General features: G+C 36.6%; 1 long non-coding RNA gene across 1 annotated transcript in view; it reads left to right on the forward strand.

The window, feature by feature from the left end:
• Window positions 1-15,046, forward strand: part of LOC137220773 (uncharacterized) — a 148,995-nt gene that overhangs the window by 119,463 nt on the left and 14,486 nt on the right. Inside the window, exon 3 of the long non-coding RNA XR_010941791.1 lies at window positions 2,500-2,581. This is a non-coding gene — a long non-coding RNA (uncharacterized lncRNA). The remainder of the gene's footprint in view (window positions 1-2,499; window positions 2,582-15,046) is intronic.

Below are 15,046 nucleotides of genomic sequence, written 5' to 3' on the forward strand. Positions count from 1 at the left end.
ACCTTTTCACTTCAATTCATTTAGTGTTTTAGGAGGGTCCTGTTGGTTTTATGGAACACTATTCTTTTGAAAAATTTAAGTGCTTTTAACAGTTCCAAGAGTACAGCAGTTAATTTGCCATTGCATTTTATCTCACTCTAAAATTTAGGTTAGTCATGGAGTTAGGGTTTCATTTGTCATTTTGTTAAGAAGGTCACATCATGTGGTTGTATTAAACTTTGGTTGTACTTTGATGTTCTGGGTTGATGTATTTTCTGAGTTAGGACCAGAATTACTTGGCAAACGAATTATCTTTCCTGCTTTCTTTTTTTCTATGACCTTCCATCTTCTCTAATTCTGGTAGTAGTTTAAGAGGGAGTATGGAAGTGGTTTGGCCCTTGGAGACTGAAAGCAAAAACTGAAAGAAAAAAAAAAAGCATCTATAGGTTTGTTGAGATTCCTCCGAGACAATTCATCTGAAAGAACAAAGACTTAAGGAACTGTTTTAGTTATCCATTGCTGTGCAACAAATTGACCCCCAAATTTAGCAATTTAAAACAATAAACATTTATTATCTCACAGTTTTTGAGGGGCAGAAATCTGGCCATGGCTGAACCAGATGGTTCTGGCTCAGATTCTCTCACAAAGTTTTAGGGAAGCTGTTGACTGGGGCTGTGGTTCTCATCACTCAACTGGAGCTGGTGAGTCTGTGTGCATGATCACTGCAGTGGATATTGGCATGCCTCACTTCCTTGCTGGCTGTTGGCTGGAGGCTTTGGTTTCATGTGTGCGTCTCCACAGGGTTGATCACAACCTGGGAACTTGCTTTTTCCAAAGTGATATGAGCGAGAGGGAGGAGGAAAAAAGACCGTATCCAAGACAGAAGCCACAGTCTTTATAAGAATTTGTCCATTTCCTCTAGGTTGTCCATTTTGTTGGCATATAGTTGCTCATAGTAGTCTCTTACAATCCTTTGTATTTCTGTTGTGTTGGTTGTAACTTCTCTGTTTTCATTTCTGATTTTACTGATTTGGGCCCTCTCTCTTTTTTTCTTGTTGAGTCTGGCTAAAGGTTTATCAATTTTATTTATCTTTTCAAAACTGGCTTTTAGTTTCATTGATCTTTTCTATTTTTTTTTAATCTCTATTTCATTTGGTTTTCAATGATAGTTAGGTCTTAGACATGGTCTAATAGATTTCAGCCCAGTGTTCTTCCACCAGATCACATTGCTCAGTTCCTCTTCTCTGTTCTCATATCTATAGCATTCTAAGTTACTTCGATGTTTCAGTTTGTTCCTGTGGATTGTGAAAGGTGCAGAGCTCATGTTTACTACAAAAGACTCAGAGTAGCCTAGTTTTCTAAAAACAATGCCTAGCTGATAAATAAATGCTGTAAATGATCAGCACTGCCCCAGAGCCTTTGGAAATGCTTTGATTGGTGAGGAATTCAGAAGTGATGACATAACTGGCAAAACCCCCAAATGTTACCAGATCGGTAACAATGTTGATAAATTCTTCAAGTGCAAATAAAGCAACTGCGCCAGATCAAAATATCATAAAAATATCTATAGAAACAAAAGTGGAACTGAAAGATTTTTTAAATTTCAAATTCTACAATCACGAACAAACTATATGCCATTTTTTTCAGAATTATTGAGAAAAGTTTGTAATGCCCAGTATGAGTTATTCTTTAGAATCTTATAGTATGGCCCTATGCTGTGACATTTTTATCAAATTTGCCTTGGCTACAAGGTTAAGAATGCTTGCTTATATTTAAGAATATGTGCTGATGTTTTAAAAATTAAGTCAAAGTAACTAGCTAGTGAAGTTCTAGCAATTCCCTTTTGTTTAAAGGTTCATTAAGATAAATGATGGACAATGCTTACCATTCTCCTATCTCCATCTCTATTACCATTCAACATAGGCACTAAAATAATGTTAGGTATCTGACCCCCTTCTCCTTACCATACTAACCATAATTTCTGAGATTTCAGATTATCCTTAAAATGACTCCTTTTGGAATTGATTTTGTAATAGGTGTAATTGTATTGAATTTAAGGGTTTTTTGTTTTTGTAACATGTCTGTGCATTATTTAGCAGCAATCATTTTAACTCGTTTATAACAGAAAATTATAAGGAACCATAAATCTACTAGTCTAGCCAGGCCGTTTGCACTACTTTAGTTGAAAGCTGCAATATAAGCCTTTATTTCAGTTTTTTTTTTTTTTTTTTTTTTTTTTTTTTGCATTACGCGGGCCTCTCACTGTTGTGGCCTCTCCCGTTGTGGAGCACAGGCTCCGGACGCGCAGTCTCAGCGGCCACGGCTCACGGGCCCAGACGCTCCGCGGCATGTGGGATCCTCGCGGACCGGGGCACGAACCCGTGTCCCCTGCATCAGCGGGCGGACTCTCAACCACTGTGCCACCAGGGAAGCCCTATTTCAGTTTTTTAGAAAGATTGGTGGCTTATGACAAATAAGTATGGCTCTTAATTCTCATGAGCATCTTGTACTATTTTCTAGGTGATTCAGGATGCTGAAGTTAAAAAAGGGAAAAAGGAAAGAAGGGAAAACATGAAACAGTGGAAAAAACACAGGACTAGGAGTAAGTAGAATTAAGCTCAAGGCCTGCTCTAACATTATCTACATGTATGTTTCCTAGTGCAAGTTATTTAGCCTTTCTTGGCCTAAATATTCTCTTCCGAAAAAATGTTGAGTAATTATTAGATGTAAGATTCTATTCATCCTTATATGTGAATATTATTATAGACCATATGGCAGTCTTGAAAAATAAGATAGTAATTAATTCAGTAGCAAAATGAGACTCGCATTTTATCTATCAACAAAATTTGGATGATTGCTCAAAATTCAAGGAATTTGACTACTGGCAAGGAGGGGCCAAAGCAGAAGGACCATGTTAAAATGTGCTCATCAGCTGGTCTGGGTAAAACATTTTGTTTGACTTGGTTGAAGACTGTCGTGTTGGGAGCAGGCTGAAATATAATGGTGACTGCCTTAAGGAGACAATTGGAAATTTTAAATTCTGCTTTGTATAGTAAAAGTTCAGATGAACTCTGTAGCTGAGACCTAAGTTTTTAGAGCAGAATGAGAGCAGCCTGATGCATATTGTTCATTTCTCTGTATTTTTCATGTGGCTGATTAATTATTTAATTTCTAGCAAATGTAAATGTCAGTTTCCTTCCTCTTTCCTTTGACTAAGGAATTGTGGAATGTCTGCAATCTTAGACGCCATCTGTTAGTGGAAAATTACAGTCTAGTTTTATGACAAAATACACTAAATAAATACATGTTTATAAACGTTTTCTGCCTCACAATTTGATGTCATCAGATAGTCCTGATAACTTGGCTACAATATGACAACCTGTAAAATACAGATGAAAAAGTGCTGGATTGTATTTGATAGTACTTACAAAAGTATATCCTCACATTAATGCATCAAAAATTGGAATAAAGAGCTTAGAAAAGGGTAAAAACAGTCACTGAGAGAGAAAAATGAAGTGCAGTTTTCTGGTCAATATGAAAGAGTGAGCTAATATAAGAAATATCATTCATACTGGATAAAATATAATCAATCAATCAGTAAGTCTGAGCTTAAAAGCAAAAAGGGGAAGGCCCCAGATACAAAACTTAATGCAAAGCCAGGAAAATGCTTGTGTACTAAAGTTGAAAGTCTACAAAGGATAATTAATATCAGTGTTAGGACCTACTATATAACTTAATTTTCAAAGCATAAATGAAGGATACAGTTCATTTGGAAATTATAAATGATAAAAATTGACTTGAGAAGAAATAAACTATAAAGCACTAAAGATTTTGAACCAGTTGCCCTTTCCCCTCCCGCATCAAGACACCAGGCCCCGATGGTATTACAGAATATATTAAATAATCCTTCAAGGGACAGATGACTTTTTTTTTTAACGTCTTTATTGGGGTATAATTGCTTTACAATGGTGTGCTGTTTTCTGCTTTATAACAAAGTGAATCAGTTATACATATACATATGTTCCCATGTCTCTTCCCTCTTGCGTCTCCCTCCCTCCCACCCTCCGTATCCCACCCCTCCAGGCGGTCACACAGCACCGAGCTGATCTCCATGTGCTATGCGGCTGCTTCCCACTAGCTATCTACCTTACGTTTGGTAGTGTATATATGTCCATGCCTCTCTCTCGCTTTGTCACAGCTCACCCTTCCCCCTCCCCACATCCTCAAGTCCATTCTCTAGTAGGTCTGTGTCTTTATTCCTGTCTTACCCCTAGGTTCTTCATGACATTTTTTTCTTAAATTCCATATATATGTGTTAGCATACGGTATTTGTCTTTCTCTTTCTGACTTACTTCACTCTGTATGACAGACTCTAGGTCTATCCACCTCACTACAAATAGCTCAATTTCGTTTCTTTTTATGGCTGAGTAATATTCCATTGTATATATGTGCCACATCTTCTTTATCCATTCATCTGAAGATGGGCACTTAGGTTGTTTCCATCTCCTGGCTATTGTAAATAGAGCTGCAATGAACATTTTGGTACATGACTCTTTTTGAATTATGTTTTTCTCAAGGTATGTGCCCAGTAGTGGGATTGCTGGGTCATATGGTAGTTCTATTTGTAGTTTTTTAAGGAACCTCCATACTGTTCTCCATAGTGGCTGTACTAATTCACATTCCCACCAGCAGTGCAAGAGTGTTCCCTGTTCTCCACACCCTCTCCAGCATTTATTGTTTCTAGATTTTTTGATGATGGCCATTCTGACTGGTATGAGATGATATCTCATTGTAGTTTTGATTTGCATTTCTCTAATGATTAATGATGTTGAGCATTCTTTCATGTGTTTGTTGGCAGTCTGTATATCTTCTTTGGAGAAGTGTCTATTTAGGTCTTCTGCCCATTTTTGGATTGGGTTGTTTGTTTTTTTGTTATTGAGCTGCACGAGCTGCTTGTAAATTTTGGAGATTAATCCTTTGTCAGTTGCTTCATTTGCAAATATTTTCTCCCATTCTGAGGGTTGTCTTTTCGTCTTGTTTACGGTTTCCTTTGCTGTGCAAAAGCTTTGAAGTTTCATTAGGTCCCATTTGTTTATTTTTGTTTTTATTTCCATTTCTCTAGGAGGTGGGTCAAAAAGGATCTTGCTGTGATTTATGTCATAGAGTGTTCTGCCTATGTTTTCCTCTAAGAGTTTGATAGTTTCTGGCCTTACATTTAGGTCTTTAATCCACTTTGAGTTTTTTTGTGTGTATGGTGTTAGGGAGTGATCTAATCTCATACTTTTACATGTAGCTGTCCAGTTTTCCCAGCACCATTTATTGAAGAGGGGGACAGATGATTTTTATTTTGTGCAAGCTGTCACAGAGAAAGAAGCTAGAACTACCCACCCAGTTATTAAGCTCATATAACTATAATACCAAACTTGATAGAAAAAGGTAATAAAATCACAAGAGTCTCCATATGAACATTGATGCAGAAGTTCAAAATATAATGTTGGTACATCCATCATTAAAAATGTTTAAAATTAGATATATTATCATTAATTAGGGTTTGTCTCAGGAAGGCAGAAATGTTTAACATTAGAAAAATCTAATGTGAGTTTTTAATATTCATGTTCATTAATTTTATACTGAATGGCCTATGAGGCATTCTGAATGAGAGATAGATTTATTATTAGTTGTCTTTAGTAAATAATAGGCACATCACTTCTCCTACCCCCTTCATTCCAGGCCTTACCCTCGTTTTAACACAATGAAAGCCAGGTGGACAAACCTACATGAGTAGCCTGACACTCCATAGGCGAGGGTTGGAGAACAAAGAATTTAATCTTTTTTATGTAGAGGAAAGAGACAGCCACCTCCTTGCCTCGTGAAAGAGAAGAAACACATGTGTTTTTACTTATTTGAGAGGGGATAGAAATGATCCTGGGTTCTCAGTCTAACCTTTTAAAATGTAAATGTATTTTTCTAAGGGCCTGATAAATGGCTGATGTCTCTGGCTTTTAAGATCTGGAGATGTGTTCAAGGTCTGGCATTTATATTATTTGAAATGTAAATACTTAGGGAAGTAGGGCTTCAGTCTTCCTGGCACCTTAGGGACCTAGACCAGCCTATAAGCATTTGGCCCTCTTGATTCTTTTAGATCAGAGCAATTAACTAGGTAAATGGCCACAGACGTATTTCTTATAGCATGTTCCTACAGACAGTGAAGGCAAACGTTATCCTGATACCATTATATATTCCTGTGTCTCAGAACACTAGGACATTAATAATAAGCCAGTATAAAAGTTTTACTGTAAGTCTTAAACAATACAAAAGATAAGAATAATAAAAATATACAAGGATTAAAAAAAGACAATCCTGGTTATAGATTGCAGTCTGAACAGTGTGTACACAGAACATTCAAGGTACCATACAAAGAAATTATTAATACTAATAAAAAATAGAGCACGTTTGAATGCAAGATCCATGTATAAAACTTGACAGAATCCCAATGCTGTAACAGATTGAAACTGAATTTGTACAATAAAATTGTTATACTAAAAAAAAAATAGTAACTAGGAATTAACCTTATGAAAACTATCTAAGTTCATCGTGTGGAAAATTAAAATATTTAATTGGAAAAAAGAAGACAAAAAAAGAGGGGGGACAGATATAAAAGGCTCATGAAGGTCAGACTCAGTCTTGTGAGATCTCAATTCTCCCAATTCTGTGAACTCACTGCATTTCTAATTCAAATCCTCAGGGACCTTCTGAGGAATTTGAAAAGCTGATTCCAAAAGTCATATGAAAAAGTGAAGGTCTAAGGAAGTGAGGAAAATTTTGTACAAGATAGAAAATTTCTTCTATCAAAAATCAAAAAGTAAATAAACTAAACTTAGGGTTGGGAGCAGGAAGAAGAAAAAGAAGAAAGAGAAGAGGATCATTACAGTGAATTACATTACAGTGAATTCATTACAGTGAATTGCATTACAGTGAATTCATTACAGTGAATCATTACAGTGAATTGGCTCACGCAATTATGGAGGCTGAGAAGTCCCAAGATTTGCAGTTAGCAAGCTGGAAACCTAGGAGAGTCAGTGGTGTAGTTCCATTCAGCATCCAAAGGCCTGAGAGACAAGAGAGCTGATGGTGTAAGTTCCAGTCTCGGCACAGGAAAAGATGGATACCCAGCTCATGCAGTCAGGCAGAAGAAGTTCCTTTTTATGCAGCCTTTTCAGCCTATTCAGGTCTTCAGTTGATTGGGTGAGGGCCACCCACGTTAGGAAGGGCAATACGCTTAACCCAATTTACCAGTTTATATGTTAATCTTGTGTGAAAACACTCTCATATATACGTCTACAACAATGTTTGACCAGTTGTCTGCATGCCCTGCATGGCTTAGTCAAATTGATACATAAAATTAACCATTACAATAGCTAGCTGTATATTTTACTTACTATATACCAGACACTATTCTAAGCACTCTGGGTATGTTAATTTAATTTAATTCTCACAGCCATCTATGAAATAGGTACAATTTTATCTCCATTTTATTAATGAAACTGAGGCTCACTGTGATTAAAAACCTAAACATTTATTCTAGTGGTATAGGATAGACAGCTCAGAAAGACACTCACAGGTATGTGGAATCTTGGAGTAAGTTGAAGGTAGCACTGCCAATCAGTTGGGGATAAGATGGTGTTGAGACGATTGCTTATCCTTAATGAAAATTTACTATTTGGGGTCACAGCACACATACAACAAATTCCATATGAATTAAAAAATCTCAAAGTGAAAAGAAACGTTCAAAGACTTAACAAAAAATGTGGAAAAATATCTTTACAACATAGTAGGGAAGGAATTCTCTGAAACAAGATGCTAAAAAAAAATTGTTAGTTTGCATCAAAATATAAAACATCTATAGCCACTATACCCTAAATGTTTAACAGTTGCTTCTCCCCTGCCAAGCATTGCTAATCACTTTAATATATTAACTCAGTTAAGCTTCACAAAACTAGCTGAAGACATACATACCAATGACCTAGCAATTCTGCTTGTAGGAAGATACATTAGAGAAATTCTTGCATATCTTCACCGCTGTTCTGCTTGTAATCACCCAAAATTGAAAGCAACCTCAATATACCATCAGCAATCAAACTGACAAATAGATATATGATAGTGGCATATTCATATAATTGAACATTTTCAGATTAATGAACTTTATATAACTCAGCATAGATACAGCCCACAAAATAATGTTGAGTGGAAAGAAAAGTTGTGGAGCCGTACATAGGTATAATATCATTATCTACTTTTATAAACAAACACTATTTTGCATATTATTTGGTAATATGTAAATTTTTTAAAGTATAGAAATACGTAAAGAAAATTTAAACAATATATAGTGAGCTTCTACTGTATCTTTAATATTTTTTAAAAAAATGAGAATATCAAATGTTAACGTTTATTAATTCTGGGTGATGAGTATATAGATTTTAAAAATATTACCATCTTTACTTATTTATAGTTTTGAAATATGTAATACTAATTGAAATCAAATAAGAGATAAAACATTTTACCAAAGAGACGGAGTGGAGTAGTCATGCTATTTTTATATGCTTGCAGTGATTTTGATTAGATATTGACTAGAAGGATGATAGGTTAAAAGAAGGAGAAAGCTGTCATCCTTCATACTCCCCTTCTACATCCATGGAGCCTAAGGTTATTGACTCTCAGAGTAGATGATCAGACTATTTTAGGATGAAATTATAAAGCTAAAAAACCAGTTCTGACAGAGATTACAGATTGGAGCTGAAGAGTTCCAAACAGATCCATGGTGGCAATCCTTGATTATTTTAGGTATGAACATGTCAGGACATAGATGTAAAGAACTTAGCAGAGTATCTGCCACATTATAAATGTTTAGTAAATGTTACTAATTATTATTATTACTACTACTATGTGACTTGAGTTATTGGTAAACTTGAACTTTATTTTTCAGTGTGTACGTAAGGTATAAAGCCTCTATGTCTTAGGAGGTTGGGCCAAGTGTGAAGATCAAGAGTTAGAAGAGTTTAGAGATGACTGTTAGAGATGTGTTACCTCGCTGCCAGCAACAATCTATTACTTAATAGGAATTTGTTCTTTCACCTAAAGCATCCCCATACCTTTTTTATGGCTCAGTGTCTGCCTGCAATAACTAAGGAACTTAAGCCTCAAAAATCAAAGATACTTCTCTAACTGCTCCCCATTGCCCTGCTGTTGCAATTCTATAGTTTCTGACAAGAGCCATTCATAGTTAAGAGATCTGCCTCAACCTAACAGAAACTTTTATGTAGTGTAAGGTATGTGGGAAGAAGTGGTTCACTGAATCCAAAAAATTACAGTTTGGGTCCTGAGCATTTACAAATGAAACAGAGATGAGGCTATGGATAATTGATAATGTCTGTTTCAGCTGGGCTAATACAGTAGTCAGAGCACAGGAATGTTAACTCTATTAATAGATTCAGAACTACAAGGTAATCTACCATGTATATTACCTGGTTGCTGGCCAGGAATGGAGGAGAATTAAGCAATGTGATGGGAAGACCATATTATGCGAGTTTAAAGGATTTCTTTTAACCTAGGAACACTGTGCATTTCTGTTTGAAGGAGGTAAGCAATGAACTCTGAGGCATTGCCCGGGAAGGCTGGCTGTCTGGACAGGTCACCAAAGGCTTTCCTTGGGCCATTCACCGCAGCTCAGAAGCTGGTCTTCAGTGTTTTAGACTGTGAAACCTGATTGGCTTATTAATGTGATGAGAGTGGATCTGCCTCTCAGGGGTGGACTCACCTTTAACTAAACTCACAGAGACTAAGGTACACAAGCCAGAATGTAGGGCTATTGATTTACAGTGACCTGAGTGCTCAGGTTGGCCTGACCAGCACATTTTCACCTTATTGGAAAGGTTCATGGAGAGTTTACTAGCCAAATAAATGGTAATGCTTCTGTCCTGCTTAGCCAAGATCTGCACTTTTAGGACATTGCTTTGACAGACACTATCAGCTTTTCCTTCTGAATTTATTTACCCAGGCTTCCACATTTGATGAATTCTGTTATAGTCACACAACTAAATCACCCTCACATTCCATGTCTACCTCCTTGAGGTCACCCGCACATCATGTTGATTGAATTTTTTGGTTGCTGTCTAATGCTTTAGTTACACATTATAAGTCATCACTTGGTTTACCCCCCAAGTGACAAATCACGCTCTTTAGGGTAGGTTTTGCTAGTTTAACTCTGAGGACACCCACCCTTATTTCTGAGTTTTCGGGGACTACTTGCTTTCCATGTATGTGTGGACATTAGCTTTGCCTTTTCTCATTCCCCTGTGTTTCTGAGAACTTCAGTTGTCATGGAAGTACCATTTCTCTTCTATTTCTTTGAGGAAGATTTCACAGGGTGGCTCTATTAGAGATGTCTCAGGGTCATCAGGGGTGAGAATCTACGACCTTATGTTTTTGAGAGGTCCAGTCAGAAAGTGTCATCATTTGGGAGTCCCTGAAGGGAACAGGTTCTTGAAGCCATTACTCAGGGTCATATGTTAGCCTGGGAATAATCACATGGCTCAGGGAAGTTCTTAAATGTTTACATCGTGAGAAATGAAATATAAAGAACTCAAATCACCCTATATTATGCCCACAGTGACTATGTATTTGTAATGATTTCTTTACTCGAGGCTACAAAATTGAGTCCTCTAAAAAAACCTGCTGCTGTTGGGCTTCCCTGGTGGCGCAGTGGTTGAGAGTCCGCCTGCCAATGCAGGGGACACGGGTTCGTGTCCCGGTCTGGGAAGATCCCACATGCCATGGATTGGCTGGACCCGTGAGCCATGGCCGCTGAGCCTGCACATCCGGAGCCTGTGCTCCGCAACGGGAGAGGCCACAACAGTGAGAGGCCCGCATACCACAAAAAAAAAAAAAAAAAAAAAAACCTGCTGTTGTAGGCTCTTCCAACATTTGCCCCAAGCCTTCCTCGCCTACTATCCCAATCTTCATCTCTTGGAGCTTCTCCCTCTCTTCCCAGCCTTTGCAATTGCCAACTGATTGTCCAGATATTTCACTAATCAACTTGGTCCCTTGGATTAGAGTTGCCATATTTAGCAAACATAAATACAAATAAAGATACCAAATTAGCAAATAAAAATATGTCTATGCAAAATCTGGGGCATCCTTAAACTAAAAAAGAATGTTTGTTGTTTATCTGAAATTCAGATTTAACTGGGTGTCCTGTTTTTGTTTTTTTTTTTAAGCTGGCAACCCTACTTCAGATCCTTCCCCTGTCATCCAGCTCCTCAAATGCCTCAACTCCATGACCAACTACATTTTCTGAGATTCTACACTGAGCTCAGCTCAGTCTCTGGGCCTTTGAGTCCTCAGAAGAAGCTGGATTTGTTTTGCTCAACTATGTCCTCGTATTCTACTCTCACATTGCGAGAGAATTGTCTCTGGGCAAATTGAAACAGGTTATGCTAAGAATACATCACGAGTACTGAGACACTTACTTAGTACTGACACTCCTTATCCGTTTTCTCTTGCCCCAAATTCTTCAACTCATCCCACTCGCCGTAGGGAGAATCCAAGCCTTCATCAGGTAATTGTGTTCCAGCACAACAGGGCAATCCTTTGAGTTAGTGCTGTTCAGATCCCACTCTTGATATCTCCTTGGCTGATGAAAAAAAGCTATATAAAATAGACTGAGATTCTTCCACGATAAAACTATAACCAGGGAAATTTATTCAAAAATATGTGTTTTGCTCTGTTGGTTTGTGTGTGTGTGTGGGGGGGGGTTGTTTCTTTTGTCCACAGTGATGGTAAAAATAACTTATTCCTTTGAAGTTTTGTGAATCAGTTCCTAAATGTTGTGAATCAGTTCCTAAATGTTGAATAATATCCTCTTTTGCAACCAGTCTCTCTGCTTCAGGACTGTCCCTGTCCCAGGATTCAAGCTCTGGAAACACAGAAATGAGAAAAGATATTTGTTTTCAGAATGAGTGCAGCCTGTAAATGTGTGTGATTTTATACTTAAAAAATTTTAAACAGCTTTATTGAGATATAATTCACATGCTATACCATTCATCCATTTAAAGTGTAAAATTCAGTGTTTTTTAGTATATCCACAGGGTTATGCATCCATCACACAATATGATTTTAGATTTTAGAACACTTTCATCCCCCCAAAAGGAACCCTTATCCATTACCAATCACTCCCCATTTCTCCCCTTTTCCCACTTCCCCTACTCTAGGCAACCACTAAGTTAGTTTCAGTCTCTATAGATTTGTCTATTCTGGATATTTCATATAAATGGAATCATACAATATGAGGCCTTCTGTAACTGGCTTCTTTCCCTTAACGTGTTTTCAAGTTTCATTTATGTTGTAGCATGTGTCAGTTATTTTATCTTCTTTTATGGCTGAATAATACTCCATTGTATGAATGTAACTCATTTTTATCCATTCCTTTGTTGATGGACACTTTTTGGTTTGTTGTGAGTGATACTGCTATGAACATTCACGTACAAGTTTTTGTAGGAACATATGCCGTATGTTTTCATTTGTCTTGTGTTGATACCTGGGAGTGGAATGGTAATTCTGTGTTTAACCATTTAAAGAACTGCTGAATTGTTTACCAATGTGACTGCATCATTTTACATTCCTACCAACATATGAGGTTGCCAATTTCTCTACATATTTACCAATGCTTAACATTGTCTTTCTTTTTTATTATAGCCATCCTAGTAAAGTGAAGTGGTATCTCATTGTGGTTTTGATTTACATTTCTCTGATGGTGACTGATGTTGAACATTTTTTCATAAGTTTATTGGCTATTTGTATAGCTTTTTTAGCGAAATGTCCATTCAGATCCTTTCCCCATTTTTTTTTTTTTTTTTTGCGGTACGCGGGCCTCTCACTGTTGTGGCCTCTCCCGTTGCGGAGCACAGGCTCCAGACGCGCAGGCTCAGTGGCCATGGCTCACAGGCCCAGCCGCTCCACGGCATGTGGGACCTTCCCGGACCGGGGCACGAACCCGTGTCCCCTGCATCGGCAGGCGGACTCTCAACCACCGTGCCACCAGGGAAGCCCCCCATTTTTAAATTGAATTGTCTTTTTAGTATTAAATTGCATTTTATATATTCTGAATATAAATCTTTTATCAGATATAGTCTTTGTGAATGTTTTCTCCTATTCATTAGATTCTCATTGCACTTTCTTGTTATTATTTGCAGCTTAAAAGTTTTAAATTTTGATATAATCTGTCTTTTTTTTTTCTTTTTGTCACTTGTGTTTTCAATGTCATATCTAAGAATACATTACCTAGCCCAAAGTAGTAATTCCTTGTTTTCTTCTAAGAATTTATAATTTTAGGTCTTACATTTAGATCTGTGATCCATTTTTAGTTAACTTTGGTATATAATGTGAGGAAGGAGCCCAATTACATTCTTTTGCATGTGGTTATCCTGTTCTTCCAGCACCACTTATTGAGAAGACTATTCTTTCTCCATTCAGTTATCTTGGTATCCTTGTGCAAAATCATTTGAGCATAACGTAAGGGTTTATTTTTGTACTCTCAGTTCTGCTTCATTGATCTATATGTCTATCTTTCTGGGAGTGACACGTTTGTGTTAATACTGGAACTCTAGTTAAGTTTTGAAATAAAAAAGTGTGAGTGCTTCAACTGTGTTCTTATTTTTCCAAGATTGTTTTAGCTCTTTTGGGTCTCTTGTATTTACATATGAATTTTAAGATCAGTCTATCAATTTCTGCAAAAAAAAAAAAAAAAAAAAAAGCCAGCTGGAATTTTAACATGATTGCATTGAAACTTTAAATCAATTTGAGAAGTATCGACAGCCGTATTTTGTTTTCTGATCCATGAACATGAGCTGTCTTTTCATTTATTTAGAACTTCTTCAATTTCTTTTAATGATGTTTTATAGTTTTGAGGTGTTTTGCCCTTCATTTGTAGAATGCATATCTAAGATTATTTTTTCTCTTTGATGCCATTATAAAAGAAATTGGTTTCTTAATCTTATTTTTGGATTTTTTATTGCTGGTGTATAAAAATTCACCAGATTTTTGTAATTTATCATTTACCTCAGAACTTTGCTGAGCTTGTTTATTCTAATAATATTTCAGTTGAGTCCTGAGTATTTTCTATGTACAAGATCATGTCATATATGAATAGAGATAGTTTCATCTCTTCCTTTTCGATCTAGATGTCTTTTATTTCTTTCTGCTGGCTAACTACTATGACTAGCACCTCTAGTACAATGTATTTTTATTCTCTATTTCATTTATTTCTGCTCTAGTCATTATTTCTTTCCTTCTGCTTGGTTTGTATTTGGTTTATTCTTATTTTTCTAGTTTCTTAGGATTCATTGAGATCTTTCTTCTTTGTTAATGTAGGCATTTACCGGTATAAGTTTAACTCTGAGCATTGATTTAGTTGCGTCCCATAAGTTTTGTTTTGTTTCATTTTCATTTATTCATTCATATTTTCTAATATCCCTTATGATTTCTTTTTTTGCCAATTGGCTGTTAGTATGTTTAACTTCTAGATATTTGTCAACTTCTCAAATTTCTTTCAGTTATTGATTTCTGATTTAATTCCCATGTGGTCTGAAAACGTATATTCTATTATTTCAATTATTTTAGATTAATCAATCTAAAGGTTTGTTTTATGGCTTAGTACTTTGTCTACTCTGAAGAATGTTGTATGTGCTTAAGAAAAATGTGTATTCTATTGTTTAGTGGAGTTTTCTAGAGAGATTTGTTAGTTCTGGTTGGTTTATAGAATTATCTAAGTCTTTTACTTCCTGTTGATCTTCTACCAGGTTGTTCTACCCATTATTGAGCTATTAAAGTCTTCAACTATTATTGTCGAATTGCCTATTTTTCCCTACAATTCTGTCAATTTTGCCTCTTTTCACATTGCCTCTCTCAGTGCGGAACTTCCATCCTATGAGAGTGAGTGGGGACGGAGGTGATCAGGGCCCAGTATACTCAGCCTATAGCACTGGGGATAAGGCTTCTACACTACAAGTTGTAG

Source organism: Pseudorca crassidens, chromosome 3, assembly GCF_039906515.1.
Source record: "Pseudorca crassidens isolate mPseCra1 chromosome 3, mPseCra1.hap1, whole genome shotgun sequence".
NCBI classification, from domain to species: domain Eukaryota; kingdom Metazoa; phylum Chordata; class Mammalia; order Artiodactyla; family Delphinidae; genus Pseudorca; species Pseudorca crassidens.